We start from the raw sequence: 17936 nt of genomic DNA, 5'->3' as shown, positions 1-17936 counted from the left end.
ATGGTTCGCTTAGATTTAATTGTCAAAGCTATTGACTGTTTATATAATTGGACTTAACTTCCGGGTCGGAAAAATTAGGCCAATGCGGACATGCCATAAACTGCAATACCACTGACGGCCACTAGAGGTCAATAGGATCGAGTCAGATTCACTGCTCGCTCCTCCCCAGCCCCCCCGATTTATGGTCCCTTCTGACTCCAAACCGCTCCGAACTGGCAATATGGTGAGGGCCAATATCTGAACCTGAGGCTTCATAACAGCAGTTCACAAACCAAAAGGGTGACTTGCACACGACACATAAATCTGTGCATAAGTCTGTGTGGGGAGGCCATCAAGAGGCTAATTAAGAGGCTGGTTTTAAGAAACAGCAGCACAGAGCAACACAAATGATTTCCATCCCTGATCTTGTGTGTTAATAGAGTCTATTTAACGCTGTGCAAATTGCTCTGCAGCACACTTCTAAAGCTCATTAGTCTGTTTGCCGTATGTGTGATCAGCAGAGCGGCACTCATTAAAATATATATTTTTTTAAATTCCGTTTTCATGATCAATTCTCCTGCTCAATACCACCACCCACAGAGAAAGAGCACGATCAAAGGCAAGGAAAGCAGTCAACGGTGGAACCATGTTCAACCAATGATCCCCGCTGCATACAGTAACTTTTTAAAATAAAGAAACACTGTACCTTTAAATAAATGATACACAGTATAAAGTATGTCAGACTTCTTCTGCGCTTTCCTCTCAACACAAACACACACACAGCCTTGAACGTTCATTGGTCAACAACTCTTTTACTAGAACTCTGAGTCAATATGAAGCCTAGTTTAAAGTCCATTTACGATAAACCGGAAAGATCGGAAGCTAAGTTTCTCACACTCTTCTGTCTTAGCCAAGAATCAACCAACGGGTGACGTCACCCGTTGGTTTGCGAACGGCCGTTATGAAACCTCGAGTTTGGATTTTGTCTGCCGCCACCTTGCTAGTTCGGAGCGGTTTGGAGCCGGTAGTGACCATATTTGGGTGAGCTGGGGGGGGATCGGGCGGTGGATCTGACTCTCACTCCGGTGGTGTTGCAGTTTAAGGCCCTCAGCCTCATTTTTCAGATCCGGAAGCAACGTCAACTTGATCCATGCAGATCGGAGAATTCACCCTACAGCTACAAAAAATACACACTCAAAGCTGGGTGTCTCATTTGGTCCACGACTGTGGAGTTAGGATTGTGATCTCTGTCAAGTCCGTTTGGACAGATCAAGGACCGGGACAGACGCTGACGGAGGGACGGCGGCAGCTGACGAATTGTTTTCACTTTTTGGACAAGGTGTTGCTGGAAAGAGTGAAGCAGCTAGAGAAATGTGTCACACCGTATACTGTACGCCTCCATTTCCTCCCGCAGCCCAGCAGCTCCCGCCTGTTCTACTGTCATGAGCTATTCTCTCGCCTTCTTCTCACCCCGGCTTCACGTACATTTCATGGCTCCAGGCGTATCAAGCGTACAAACACAGTGGCTGGAGAGTGCCCGATTCAGTGCCGTCACAAGACGCAGAACCTTAACGCTGCGCTCGTTTGTGAAACTCTGCCGGAGAGAAAGTTAGCTCTCCTCGTGATGCGATTCACCTCCCGTTGATCACCTCGAGTCCCGCCGACAGCTCAGCGCTGCAGCACATGATATCGCACACTTCGAGTGCCAAGGTGCCCCGCGTCAACTGGATCATGCAGCATGAACACAATATGAATAAGAATATTTCTTTGAATATTTTCTCTACCTGAGCATCTGAGTTGTGTTTGATCCTTTGTGACAGCAACAACGCAACAAAAGATAAAATCACCCCACACATATAAGGTTTCCTGCTGCTTGACTTGGAAAGTTAAAAAGGCTCCTTTCAAAAGGCATTCACTCGTGCTAGAAATGCTTTCAGGATATTTGTTTTTTTACTCACATAAATGTTTAAATGATTTCAATATTCTGGTGCTTCGATGCTTGTTGGTGTCACACGAGGTCAGGACAGGACAGGTCCTTGAGATCAGTCCTTTTTGGGCTTTTAGTTTATCATTTTGTGTCATTTTGAGTTGTTGTTTTTTCATCTATTACTTGTCATTTTGCATGTTTGTAGCCATTTTGCGTCTCTTTGTTGTCCTTTTCCATTGCTTAGTTGTTGTTTTGCATTTGTTTATGGCCATTTTGTATCTCCATGTCCTGATAGTCATTTTGTGTGTCTTTGTTGTCCTTTTTGTATGTTTGCAGTTGATTTTACAAGCCCTTTTCATTGTTCTTACTTTAGTCTTGAAGCTTTTTAGGTGCTCACGATCTGCTGCTGAACTTCAGTATGTCGTTGAAGACAAAGTGAGGCTGTCCAACTTTACTCCAAAACACTCTGCCACATCATATTCACTCTGATAGTCCTCTGCATGTGTTATATTTTGTATTTTTTGTTGTAGTACGATCATCTATGTTCCGTTTTCTGAAAGTGTCCCTTTTCTGCTGTTCTGATTTAATTTTTTTCCACTAATATGCTTACTTTAGTCTCAGTATGTTATTAAGCAGTAGAAATAAAACAAAGTTAAAACCTGATATATTGCTGGACCACGTAAGAAACGCCAGAGGGCTTTTAATTTGAAACAGACACAGGAAGTTGCAGCATTCACCCAACCAATGCTGTAACTTTGAAATCTTCACTCATTCAGTGACAGACGTCCACATCTGGTCCCGCTTTTATGCCCCAAAGAGGTTAAACTTACGTATTAAACAAAATATGCTTTGTTTTCATTGGTGAACGTGTTTCATGTTTGTGCTGAGCTTCGGAGTTCCCCAAGGCTCCATTCTGGGACCCTTTTGTGTATTTAGTATGCCCCTGCTACACTACAGTGTAGTATGGTATTTCTTTCCACCTTTTGGAAGATGATTCTCAGATGTAATCACAGTACCAGTGAAACCTGACATCCACCTTCTCTACTTTATGAGATAATTATGACACTAAATCCTGTTAAGCATACCTGTGGTAGACTGTTCAGATGGTAGCCAGCCTTTCGAACAGTGTCAGCTGGGTTATCCTCCCCTGTGACCGTCTACTGGATAAATATAGATAATAGATGGATGGGTCCTTTAGTACATGCTCTTCAGAGACTCTAAACTCTATGTAGCAGCTTGACTCTTAATGAAACCCAAGGAAAAAGAACAAAGAACAATAATTTGACTTTTCAGATTCTTTGACTTGATTGTTAAAGCAATTTAACTCTCTTGCAATGTGTAACTTTTTACTGTTACCTTCATTTTTAAATTGTTTTCTATAATTGTTTAAAGTTTGGTGCCGCCAAGCATTTTGTAATCATTGAGTTTCATAAGTTCTGTGTAAATAACTTTTATTTTTATTGCTGTTAAGCCTGAAAAAACACATTCATGCAGTTCATATTGATTGCATGTGAGTGCACACACACACACACACACACACACACACACACACACACACACACACACACACACACACACACACACACACACACACACACACACACACACACACACACACACACACACACACACACACACACACACACACACACACACACACGAGCCTGTGGATAAAACTTTAAATGCTTATCTTTCTGTAAATGCCAGGTCACCTGTATCACTCCACTCTTTTGTAGGAGTGCCCTTCTGACACTGGCACACTGTGTCTCTTCATCTGATAAAGAACCGGAGGCGTTAGAGTGGAGATAGAAATTTAAAGGTGAATTTTATGACAACGTCGTGCTGTCTGCGACCTCTCCAGTCTCGAGAACAGACTCAGCTTTTGTTCAAGTCCCACTTTTCTTTTGAAAAAAACTGGGATAGCTGGAAACATGGTTGAATTAAAGCAGTTGAGAGACACTGAAAGAGACACAACAAACACTGACGGAAGGATAATGAAACATTAGCATGCGTGTGCATGTGCGTGCATTAATGGACTTATCTGAGATTTTGTGCAGTGTTGTTCAGACTTTTTAATATTTGCCTTGTTTGTTTAGCGATGGTAAAAAAAAAAAAAATTCTCCAGCCGGCTGTGTTTGTGTGTCAGATAGTAGTTTGAAAATGTTGACTTTCACCCTGAGGCAAATCACTGGCAATGACTCTGCTGTCTTGCCCACAGTGGGGAGTTAAATTCACTCGCTCCTCGCTGTGAGCTAAACCTTGATCAAGATCAGTGACCACAGGGTTCTCAGAGGGACTGGGCAGATGCTTGCCAAGAGATGGAGGAGTGCCACCTGAGTGGAGGATTTGAGCTTCTCTTCACTGTGTTATAATAGTGCAGTTAACTGATCCCAACTGATCCTCTCTTTTCCTCGATCTGACACACAGGTAGCAGCACGAATCTCTGCCTGTCTGACTGACATCTCTCGGTGGATGTCCTCACACCACCTGAAAATCAACCTCGACAAGACCGAACTGCTCTTCCTTCCAGGGAAAGACTCTCCCACCCTCGACCTGACTACTACCTTGGACAACTCTGTGTTATCCCCGACCCTGACTGCTAGGAACCTCGGAGACACTCGACAGTCAACTCTCTCTTTCTGCCAACATCACTGCAACAACACGTTCCTGTAGATACATGCTGCACAACATCAGGAGAATACATCCTCTTCTCACTCAGAAGGCGGCGCAGGTTCTGGTCCAGGTTCTGGTCCAGGTTCTGGTCATCTCACGTCTAGACTACTGTAACTCCCTCCTGGCAGGTCTACCTGTTAGTACCATCTGACCTCTGCAGCTCATCCAGAATGCAGCAGCTTGACTGGTCTTTAACCTCCTAAATTCACTCCCACGACTCCGCTCCTCTGCTCCCTTCACTGGTTACCAGTAGCTGCCCACATCCGTTTCAAAACATTGGTACTTGCGTACCGTGCTGTGAACAGATCAGTCCAGTCTACATCCAGGACATGGTCCAACCTTACATCCCAGCCCGCTCTCTCCGCTCTGCATCCACCAATTGGCTTGTCGCTCCTCACTGTGAGCTAAACACTCTATAAAATCACGACTGTTTGCTGTCCCGGCTCCTAAATGGTGGAATGAGCTCCCCACCGACATCAGGACAGCAGAAACTCTGTCCATCTTCCGCCGCAAACTAAAAACACACCTCTTCAGACTTTACCTTGAATAGTAGAACTTTAGTAGAACTTAAAATGGTACTTACTGATAGCACTTTGTAGTTTGGCTTTCTTGAAGAAACTGTATTTTCTTGATTCCTGTTTTTCTGGGTTTTGTACCCTCATGGTTGAAATGCACTTATTGTAAGTTGCTTTGGATAAAAGCGTCAGCTAAATGAAATGTAATTTAATGTCGGTCAGAGAATCTGATAGGTCACAGATTTCGGTGGGACTAAACTAAAGGCACACTGCTTGGACACTTCAGTGACTTCACTATCGGCTCCTAATGTACACACTGGTATTGCAAGATGAGATTTAATTCTTAAAAATTACACCTTTAAATGATCAGATTTTTTTTTTCTTTGTAACTTTGAAGCCCAGAGTATAAAAGGGACAAAGCTTAAAAATGTGTCTATGACTGCAATATGGACTGTAAAAATAAGTGATTTAAATTCTCTCAGAATAATAAAATAATTAATGTATAATTAATAACAACACTTATTGAATGCAAAAAAAGAAAAAGAAAAAGCAATTTCTCACAATCGGAAGAGTATATAAACTCATATCTAACACACTAAATGATTCGAGTGACGCAGGAGGTACAACTATTGGTAGCCTGATTCTCATGAGGACCACGTTTCCCATGAACCGCTTCACTTTCAGATTTTTGTTGACAGATCAAGATTTATTTGGAAAGCCTAACTTTGTGCTGCAGTACCTTCAGAAGAGCATTTATATAGAATGATCACGGGAATTGCAAGCTCCTGCAAATATTTCAGAGATTGGTTGAATATGTATTAAATATCGCAGTCGTACTAATTAATGCAAATGATCGGGAGACTGAATAATGGCAGCGTGCGGTGGGACACCAGTAAGGTACAGCTGTTGCTGATGAGTCTGTATTATTCCTAACATAAGTCCAATTTTGTGCACATATAAGGGTAAAACCAATGCGATGCTTCACACAGCACAGCTATGAAACAAAGTCAATCCAGTGTGGGATTGAAACTCATGCTACTACGTGCGCATAACCTACAGGCACGCTGCCAGCTGCCTGAATTAAACTTTAAACACTCTTATCTTAGTGCTCCATAAGGAAGTTGTGGGCTTTCATAAGAAATCTCCACTCACCCAGACAACATGTACATATCATAGCCGTTTTAATATGTCTCAGGCACAAACGTTCGAGGCTGTGCAGAAATGTTTCTCCGAAAAGTGAATCACCCTGAGATGACAGCACTGTTACATGCTCCTGTGTTATTGCTGCGGTCAGTCTGTGAGCTGAATGTGTCAATGGATATTTCAAGGGCTTTCACTGTCACATCCCACAGTGCATTGACATGAAGTCCACTTAATAAGCATATGTTGTCCCTTTAATGGAGCCCCTTTATGAACTGAAAGGTTGTCAAGAAGCGTGGCCATAATCTGCTTACCGAATAGTGAATACAAGAGCGGCAAAAGGTTGGCTGGAGCATTTAACACCTGTAAAAGCTTCATTTTAATAACACTGGCAATTTCACTGTAAATTATAATGACATTATGCCTTAGGGTGCTGTAATCGCCTTTAATTCAGTTTTTTATTCCAGTTCATTCTCAGCAGTTTGGAACTGTAGACTAGGGGCATACATGCAAGACAAATATCATTGTGGCGGCAGGAAATAATAAGTATAACAATAATATTATGAACTGAAATGCTGTGAGGCAGCCGTTCTAACACGTTTCCACGTCTGACCTTCTGCCTTTTCATGTTGCAGATGTGAAAGGGAGATAATAAAGTGATTTCACCAAAAAGTTTCTGCCCTTATGGACTGACATGGATTGTCGTCACTTCATGCGGCATGACTTCATTCTTGAATAAACAGTGTCAGAATAATACAAAATGGTGAAATCTTGAAAAATATTTCACATAGAAGAGAATAGACAATATATCCATAAGAAGTAACTGTGTCCCACATTTATTTATCATACAGAAACATCTGTTTAGCTGTATAGATCAACACATTATTACCACTGATGATAACATTTGGTCATAACCAGTTTTTAAAATTATAAACACATTTTTTAGTTCAGAACACACGACATGGTATTTGACTTGAGACTTGTTGTTCTTTCTTGGGACATGTTTGTCTTGACTTGGGACTTGAGACGTGCTGGTCTTGATGTGGAACTTAACTTGGGACTTGTTGGTGCTGACTTGGTATGGGCTTATCTCGTCTTGGGACCTGAGACTTATATTCTTTTGGGACCTGCCTCGACTTGATACTTGTTGGTCTTGGATGTGGGACTTGTTAATCTTAATTTGGGAGTTTGAAGTTTTGACTTGATACTTTACTTGAGAAATGTTGGTGTTGAAACCAAACAGGGACTTGTTGGTGTTGGTAAGTATTAGTTTTGACTTAGAACTTGTTCTTAATTTGGGACTGAGCCCAGACCTGAGACTTTTTTTGTTGTCACAACTGTGGTTGAAAGCCTCAGGATTGGTTAATAAGTGGGCTTTCAGTTATTTTGCCAAACAAGAGTTTTACGCTTCAAACAAATGTGAGTACTGAACACAATATGACACGGATTGTAAATAAACTACAGTAGCAACTGTACATACAACAGTCGCCCATTAAATGCGTAAAACTTTTTATAATTTATACAAAAAAAATTGAAGTTAGGCTACAAACCTTTTTGCTGACCAGGCAACCGTCTCCATATGCCTGCAGCTGACCTTTTTCAGAGCAGTCGATGTGATTGTATATGCCATTCTCAGGAGGGTTCCAGGAACATGACAGTGACTTTAATTCCTTCCCCATACCCCGGAGACCTCTTGGATGAGGGACAACAGTAACTATCTACTTGAACTGAATAACACTATCAGGGCTAGCCTGGATCCTGTGAAATAAACTAATATTTCTCAGCGACAGCATTTGACAATGTGATGGAATTAGTGTCAAATCCAGTTTTCACTGTGCCGCATAACAATGATAAAGAAAATGAGACAAATAGAAATGAAAAAAGATACAGAAAAGTGATAGAATTGGTAGGTAAAATATAAAACTCGAAGCAAACAGAGTATTAGTTTTTGCAAAAAACACATGTTGAGCATCCTCAAAAGATGGCTTACATGCCAAAAATTGGATATTTACCTGTTGATGCTGTAGAATAACAAATTTCAAAGGAAAAGTCATTTTACATCAAACAAATGTACACTAGGAAGCACAATAACTGTGCACATAGAAATACGTTTAAGAATAGTCACATTCATTTAAGAATGATGATAACCTCTACAGAAAGTTTTAAGGCTGGGAAAGAAGTGAAAAAAGGTACACCTTTGTCCGTCTATCCATCCATCTGTTTTCTGCTGCTTATCCGAGGTCAGACATCAGCAAATTAGGGCAGACGTTCCTCTCTATAGCAACCTTTTCCAGCTATTCTTGGGGGATTGCGAGGAGTTCCCGGGCCAGATTAGATATATAATCTCTCCAGCATGATGTGGGTTTATACGCTGTCTCGTATCTGTTGTCCAAGCTCCTGACCCTATCTCTAAGGTTGATCCGGCCAACCTATGGAGGAAACTCATTTATCGCACTGTTTTGGTCACTACCCAAAGTTTATAACCATAGGGAAGGGTCGGAACGTTGATCGACTGGTAAATCGAAAGCTTTGCCTTTTGGCTCTGTTCCCTCGTCACAAAAATGGTCTAGTGCTACAATCTCCCTCTTACTGGTGTCTAAAACCAGCAAAAACACGACCAATCAAATCCTGGTTGATACCAGAATTAAAAGGTTTATTGGTGGCAGCCATGCATCTTCTTTCAGAGATGTGAGCCACAGTCAAATACATTTTTTAAGGTCTTCGTCAAAACCCTTTCATCACAAGGTTGGCATTCAGAGCATCACAACTCACATTATTTCCACCTACAAAAGCTCAGGGTGAGTCATCAAAGTTAATAAACCTTTTCAACCCACTCAGTTCTAACCTTGAAACACAAAAGAGTTTAACATGCATGCAAGATTGATTTATGTTACTGAAAGATCAGCTAAAAGCCAAATCTCAAACCACATAGAACACATAGTACAAAAGACAAATATGGCCAAGTATTGGAAATTTAGTACAAACAGAACAAAATGATAAATGTAAACTAATGCTGGAGAGACACAAGCGTGGTTCAACGCATTCAGTTTGACCCAAGAGTCAAGCAGACACGACTGACCCTAAAAGCTGAGAAATCATTGACAACATGTTGACTGAGTGGACACTACCTGGCAGACAGAGACAGAACGAGAGGTCAGGCGATGTTCATTTTGTGAAATACTACCTCTGAGTTACAAAGAAAAATATAAGCAAGTCATGTTGAAAAAACTACTCCACCTTTGTTCAAAATGTTTCCGTGGGAGAACTACGCGAGCTCCTGATATTTTGGATGTTATTTCTCTTTGGTGAGTTTAAATGTGTCACCAGTCAGTGGCAGAACAACAGGACTGAGTTAAAACAGCAGACTTAAACCCCAAACCATGACGTAAATGTCTTGGTCACACTTGCCGCAATTATGTAGGGGTTGCTTTGATGTCGCGCCAATGAAGCAGCCCAGTTGGACCGAGATAAGGAGAGGTGGGAGTTTTGGTCCACGTCACATCCCACCAAAACATGACAGTGCCTTGTTGTTTCTGTAATTTTTAACAGTTTAATCAATGGTCAAGATCTTTCCCATGTCCTCTCAAAGCACCTGGCAAATATTTAGCTGTTACTATGATGGCCTCGACTAACACGTGGTACGCAATACACGTGGACATAAAATACCTGCTGACTCCGGGTATTTTGATTTCAAATTGTCAAAGTTCTGTCCTTCTTTGAGGCAATGTTAGAAATTTTAAACCCTCATGTCTGAAAAGAGGCAACCACAGGGTTCAAATGTTGTTTGGAGCATTTCAGTAATCCCTAATACCTGCAAAAATGAAACCTTTTTTCTTTTAATTGTCACTTTTCAGATCGGCCAGTTTGTAGCAAAATGAGACAAGCCCAGTGAAAATTGATGTCGGCAATCCTCTCCCCTTTCCTCTCATTCATTTCGGGGTGTTTGTGGTTTTATCAGTATTTTGTGATACTACCACGCTTATCTCCAAAGACGCTGGTTTTATAGACCATGTTAAAGCATAAACCAAACCACGGTGTTACCTCTCCAAGTATGTTTTTCACTAGAGAGCGTCCAAACCATGTGTTATTTTGAAACAAATAACTTTTGAATTACCCCTCGGGATGGGGATGTGTTAGATAATTACTGCTGCAATTACCCTCAATGTAAAACGACTCCGCTTTTCCAACAGTTGTTGTTTCTGAGGAAATGAAACACTTTTACACTCACAAAGACAATTAAGAGAAGGGAGTTCTCACCATTGAAGCCTTTTCTTTCATCTAAGCGATAAAATAAAGTCAGAAATAAGCAAACCCACATTGAGTTGAGATGATGACTCTAAAACACCTCTAGGGACTTGAAGGAATAAAAAAGCAAAACAAAAATGAGTTTTACTTTAAAGAGTAGGTTCAAGGTTAAAAAAAAAAAAAAAAAAAAAAATCAAAGCACAGGCAGCACAAGGAGGCAAACACAGAAATACAGGCGAGGTTCAAATAACATGTTAGAAGTAATCAAGACAAATGGGCCACTGGAGACCGATGGCACAAAGACAATCTGGAAAATGAGGACTAGCAGGCTGGGAGTATATATACCCTGCAAGGATGATTAGCTGAGAGGGATCAGGTGAGTGGAGAGGAGGAGCAGGTCAGGTGACACTACTGGTAGGAAAGGACAGGTAGCTGGGAGTGGCAAGGTCTGAAAAGACATTGCAGTTAATGCATGGAAACAATCTGAACGAATGAATGTCTGATTAAATTGATGAGGTGGATATCACTTAGATAAGAGGTCTTCAACAGGTGATCCGCGACCCCTAGGGGTCCGCAGAGGTACTGCAGGGGGTCCGTGAAATATTTGGTTGATTAGACAATTTTTCTTCTTTTTTTTTCCAACTTTTTTTCCCACAAATTTAAATGTCTTTAAATACACATTAACATGAATCAAACATGTTGTAGCAAATGGATGAATGGAGGCAGAAGATGTTATCTTTCAGTCAGAAATGCACCCATTCAGTGACACAGGAGCTCTCTCAAGCTGGACACCGGTTCACTCACAGCGTGAGACAAGCCGCCTGGACATGTCCCTCCAAGCCTCCTGCACTCCTCCAGTTTAATATAAAACACAATTTTATTCAATATATATAGTAGGGGGTCCCTGCTCCATCTCTCTATCAGTTTGGGGGTCCTTGGCCTGAAAAACATTGTAGACCCCTGACTTAGATGGTATAGCGGGTTGCCCAGTAATCATAAAGTTGACAGTTTGATCCCTGGGTCTTCCAGTCCATAGGGTTTTGTTTATTTTCTTAAATAATTTAAATATAAAATTGAATCCTAAAACCATGTTTTTACAAGAATTGTAACTAAAGGCAGAAGTAGATTTGACCAGTTACAGCAGTATCCCTTCATATGCCGTTGGGTGTGTTGCACTATGAGACTGCAGAGATGGTTGTATTACATGTCACAAGCTCACGTTTATTGAGATTTACATTAGCACTGTATTTACATTTCTATGTAAAGCAAATTTGTGGAAAATGCACGTGTTCAGTTATTTTTTAATGTAAATAAGGAGGGCCAGATTTGGACCTAGAACATATAGTAAAACCCCGATTTTTTAGCATTATATTGTTTATATTGTGATTACTACTTGCACTCCCTGGGTCAATAGTTGAGCAGTAATTGCCTCACAACTTTAACGTTAAATATCATCAACAACACAGTGTTGCCTTATCTGGCTTTGGGGACAAACTGATAACTTGTTATATTTATTATATAATCCGGACATCATTATACCATATCACTGTGAGAGTCAGCCCACCACGGGATCCCCAGCACATAAAAATAGGCTCATTGATAAACCTCATTTGGTCCGACGCACTGCCCTTTGCATGATCCTGGGAAGACTTCCAATGGGAATCTAGAATATGTTGTTTCCCTTCTGACAAGGACATATCCCTCATTGAGATGGATGGATTTTAGATGCAGAACGAAGTGGAAAAATATACTTTTTAGATGACGGAAATAGAAAATAAAAGAATCCACGGAAAAGTTGGTTCACTTCTGGATTTACCAAAAAAGCACAGCAATGTTTGTACCATCTGAAACAGTAGACAGTACTCATATTACATCTTGGTTTTAGTTTTACACCCAATTCTTTGAACACACACTTTTGAAAGTTACCCAGTTTCAGTCTTTGTGCTCAGATGTGGCTCAAATGATGTACTCTTGACATGTTTAAAATACAGGAAAGCCCAGAGATGGACTCCTTCCCACTTTGAGACGTGAAAAGACTGAAAAACAACAGAATATTAACCAGTGTAGCTTTCATCTGAATAATCGAATCAACATGATGTGCTTATTATAAAACAAGTCATTTGCATATACATATATTGTTTCAAATACGAACACAGGAAGGAAAACCCAAGATTGCTTTGAAGGGTAGTCAGTTTCTTAAGATGAGTCTTGAAATATCATTACTATTCATTGAGAAATTCAAGTTGAGGCACGTGCTTTGAAAGGGGGAATGCATAATCAAATATCACCCCATTGGTAACTTGAAATACAAATGATGTATTTCAGCTTTAAGGTCAAACCACCATCAATTTCATATGTTGTCTGATCCTTTGATGATACTTCACTCCAGTCTGCTTCACTCTCTGATGACCAGTTCATGTAAAACAGAAGGTCATTTACTTTCCTGTCCAGATATTATCAATAAATTATTAAAGTGGGAGAATAATTAAAAGCTGAATGCATGATCATGAGATGGACAGACTAGTAAAGCTTTCCCTTTGCTTTTGTTTCATTTTTTCCCTTCTCTATAGCTTGTGCCAATGGTAGCTTTCTCACATTTTGCTGTAGTGGATGGACACGTGTATTTCACGCTTTTCTGTGATACCAGGTTGTATTAAATATGGAATTGTACTCAGATGAACCACCAGAACACTGATCAGCAAGTGATACCATGATGACTTACGAGACAAATGTATTGACATTGTATTTTATTAGAGAAGTTGATACTTTTTGAATGGGAGTCTTGTGAAGCAGAGTTTTTTTGTTTTTGTTTTTTTTGGTAGCCAAAGTGTCTCTTAGTTTTATTGCACTTTAAGGCACTTGCGCATTGTTTTCACTTTTCAGACTCGGAAGCTACGTCCCCTTTTACTGTGTATATATCGTCTGATCTGGGCCCCAGCCTCAGGGCAACATGACCATCATCATGAACTTGGTTTCCCTGTATTGCATCAGTGGTGCATATAATACTATCTCTTCTGAATAATCCACATTATTACATAATCAGCAAACATGTGCATCATTCAGACTCCTCACAAGATTCTTTCTTGTGACTCACAACAGCAGACAAGCTTAAAATAACATTTTCCTGGTAAACACAACTACAATCCTCTTCTTTTAGGAGGGTAATTTAAAACAGTTGTTTAGAAAAACATTACATGGGTTCATGTTTCACATTTTTGAGCTTCCCAAGAACACGGAAAGTGCTAAATAATTCCTGGCTGGATCTCTTAGCTGTCTGTGCCTCCCAATACTGCAACCCTGGCTGAGCAGCCTATTTTGGTTTCCTGTAAACATGTTGCACAATGTTTGTGTCATTCCCTCCTGAATGAAGGAAGGAAAGATTTAAATAGATAAAAATACATTGTTGGGAAATGACGTGAACGATTGACAGGGGGGAGGAGTAGGCCTAAGAAAAAGGAGAAGGAGGAATGTAAAGAGGGGTATGTAAATTGCCTAACTGACATTTATTGATCTGCTCCTCTAATCATGTCATGGACAAATCCACACATATTCACAAACACACACACTCGCTCTCTGTCTCTCAGGGGTCCCATCAATATTCTTTATTGAGAAACCTCTCTGGCAGTTTGCATCTGGTCTTAATTCCACATAGAGGGTGAAGGCTGGATCAGTCAGAGTAAAGGGGGCCAATGAAAATAACTGCTATCCACCAGTGCTTTAATTAGGACCAACACACATACGCACACACGCGCTTCAGGCCGATTAATTAGTGTGACCTTTGTTTGTGGCGTAACATTACATTGTAAACCTTCATTCCGCACATTCACTTGAATGATGGTCAATTGAACAATTGAACATGTTTCGTTGAGCCAGTTAAACAGTTCAATGCTTTGGTTTGTGGCTGGTATTTCCTGTTTTGGACCAGTCCTTGGTTTTATAAAGTTAAAAGGAAAATTTTGTTGCAAGTTGTAAAGAATGTTAAACGAAAAACAAATACTCTAATTATTGCTTTAGTTTGAAGCAATAGTTGGATGTTCCTGCTGTCTGGCACAGAGTTACACAAGAAAGAGAATAGCAAACGTCACACACTGCAGAATGCAACTTCATTGCAGTGCCAGATGGATTTATTTTGATTTCACCTGCAAAGAAAAACAAACAAAAAAAATAATCTTGCAGGAACATGTACATTTATTGTGTCTGTCTTAGCTTTGAAGTCACCCATTGGTTTGTGAACTGCCTCGAGTTAGTTTGGTCCGCCGCCATCTTATTTTTTGCAGTCAGAAGTGAGCATATTTGGACGAGCTGGGGAGAAACAAGCCGTGGTTCTGACTCCATCTGATTGGGAACCAAACATGCCCGCAAACATACCTCCCTTTGAGGCCAAATATCAAATGAATTACAGAATTATTTTTGAGAAGTACTACTGGAACACTGATCTGAAGGAGTAGAATTTAGCGAATGACACCATAATGACTCGTGGAAAGTGAAATTTTGACTTGTATTTCATGAGAGAAGTTGATGCTGTTGGAGGCACAGGTTTTTTTTTAAGACAGCCCCTTAGTGGCTCAAGAAAATCTGCGGTTGCTGGTGCAGAGAAGGTGTGCAAAAAAAAAAAAAAAAAAAAAAAACAAAAAAGAATGAACGAAAAAGGCTTTGCTGGCTGACGCTCCAAAGTGTGCTTAGATAATGGATTTATTGAAGCAATCTGTTGGTGATGAAGAGGGCTATGGCGAAAAGACGGAGAGAGCTCTGTGCTGTGAATGAACTGACAAAAGAACATAATGTTTGATAACCTTGTGGTTTCAATGCGAGCGTCCCACCGCAGGTTGGACAGTTTTAAAGATTTAACTAGTCAGAATCAAACATTTCAAGACGTGAGGCTATGGTAAAAAAATATTGGCATAAAGTTTGACTGTAAATAGGTAAAATAAGCATGTATGTTTTATCATTTTCTTCCAGACCTCTTACATAATGCGCCATAAGGCACTTAATATTTGATCTCCAGCCTAACAACCAAAATGATTTGTTAAATACGAACTACGATCAAAATGAACAAACTGAAGCAGAAAAGAGAAAGAACAGAAGTTGTTGTGACTGTGAACTAAATTATAACACAACACCTCATTCATATAATCAAGTTGGACTACTTTTTTTTTGCAGTTGTATAATGTTGCTTTACAAGAAACAATGAATAAAATGAAATAGTATATTGCATAATATACTATGTGTTTGCCTATGTCAAGGGTAAACTGTTCATCATGAAATCAATGAATACAAATGATGCTCATGCATAAGTTCAATAAGGAGGATCTGTTTCCTCCTCATTCTTCTGTCGGGGTGCTTTTCCTGCTCCGTTGAAGTTCCCATCATTCATCTCCAATTCCTCCAAACACTCGAGGCAGAAGACCGCCAACCTCTGAAGCCGGGTTCTATCGTTGGTTTCTTCCTGTTAAAAGGGAATTTTTCCTTTCAGCCGTAGCTCATGTGGGAATTGTTAAATTGCTGGGTTCCTGAGAATTTGTGTGTTGTTATTCGGTGCTTCATAAATAAAAAGTTTTGAAATATGCATACTAGACTCCATCATCTACAGCGTCGAGGCTATAGACGACCTGAATTTTGTGACGATGGTACTTAGGTTTTCCAACATGACAATGGAAATGTGCAAGCCTCTCACCCACAACAACACAATTTGTCGCTCCCCATCTGACCTCCTCTCCAGATTTGGCTTACTTCAGGCCAAATAGGTGCGGTCTTGGAAGTATTTAATTGCACCTCATACACACTTTTTATACATATAGTCTATGGTATACACTCAGTGCAGTGCTGGGTGGGAGTGGGCTTATCTTAAAGCTTACGACTACATTTAATGAAATTTCCTTGTGTGACATAGAAATAGGTATTGTTTCAAAGCCGGTTCTTCAAACTTTTATATTCATTAGTGTGGTGGCGGGGCGTGGTTTGGCTCAGCTGCAGGAGGGACTGATTGGGGGAGTGGTTCAGGGAAAGGTGCCTGGAAGAGGCTTAATTGGCACAGCTGCAGGCAATTATTATTGATTTGTCTCTCTCCAGATATAAGCCCGAGCAGGTCACCAGACGGGCTCGCACTCCTGAGGACACAGAGCAGCGGGCTGGCTGCGGAGAGGACGTGTGGCGTATGCTCGGCAGGAGATCCCAAGTGTGACAGAACTTTGAGGACATTGTTTACGCTGAATAACACAATTGAATGTCACAATTAGTTTTACAGCAAAGGTGGGACTCGCATTTCACCAATATCCATCCCAAACTCCAGTTTTACTTTTTCTCCCCACATTTCCAGCAGTTTGGTGGTTTTCTCCAGTATGTTGCAAAGCACATTTCGAGCTTTGACAGCTCGTTGAAAACAATAATAGGTCAACCTGACAGAGCCCTCTCTAGCACAGCTGAATTATATAATGTGTCCAAAAAACAGACCATGGTGCACTGTTGTTTCCAGAAGGAGCCATTTCCAGGTTTGTTTGTTTTTTGGCAGAAAACATCCGTATCATGGTGATTATTTTTGGTGATTTACTGTAAAACCGGCCACTAAAATTATGTAAATGATAAACCTTAAAACAGTCTGATGACTTTTGAAACAATGTTTTGAAAAGCATGCTAGAAAAATTCAGATGCCCATTAAAATAGATCCTTTAATCTAAGTTTAATATTGCCATCGCATACAATGTTTTTTGATTAAAACCTCGCAGCATTGCAATAAATTTGATTATATTCTTTTGTGTATTTGTTGAAATTAATATATCAAGTTGATTTTTTTTGGGACATTCGTGAGATGTCCATTTGATTCAGTAAAATTTGAAGAAATTCTCTGTATATTTTTGTGTCTGTATTCACTTTGTGTCAGTGTAGATAAATTACCCTCTTTTATCTTTCTTTTCTTTTTTTCTGCATGCATGCCAGCAAATATTTGTAGAATCACAATCACATACAGATATAAGCAGGTTTGAACTTGGCAAAGATTGCACTGTGTACAATAACTTTTTACTATTTTCATGACTATTATGTCTTTCTTTGTTTAATAATCCCTAAAAAATGTGTCCCATGTTCATTTCTATGTAGTATCTTTTTTGTGTGTGTCCATAAAAGAACGATGTATATAAAACCATTTTCTTTTCTTAAATGGAGACTAGTCTGTGCAAATTGTTGAAAGTACACATTTAATGGGCTGTAAATGAGCAATCTCAACTGTTTGGTTGAGGCTTATAATTAAACCTGTTTCTATTTTTTCTATTTGGGACAATAAGACAAAACATAATATCTCACTAATTTAAAAGATCAAGCAGTGGGCTGGTCCAGCCTCTAGTGGTCATTTATAGAACAGCAGCTCGAGGTGGCCATAGTTCAGCTGTTCAGCCATCAGTATTATGTCACGGTGAAGTGCACACACACCAAGGCATTAATGCAGGTTGGAAAACATACAAGAA

This window comes from Brachyistius frenatus, unplaced genomic scaffold (assembly GCF_029030835.1).
Source record: "Brachyistius frenatus isolate BFR_SWC_R1_liver_20210118 unplaced genomic scaffold, ASM2903083v1 Contig_69, whole genome shotgun sequence".
NCBI classification, from domain to species: domain Eukaryota; kingdom Metazoa; phylum Chordata; class Actinopteri; family Embiotocidae; genus Brachyistius; species Brachyistius frenatus.
Note: the sequence above shows the minus strand (reverse complement) of the source record.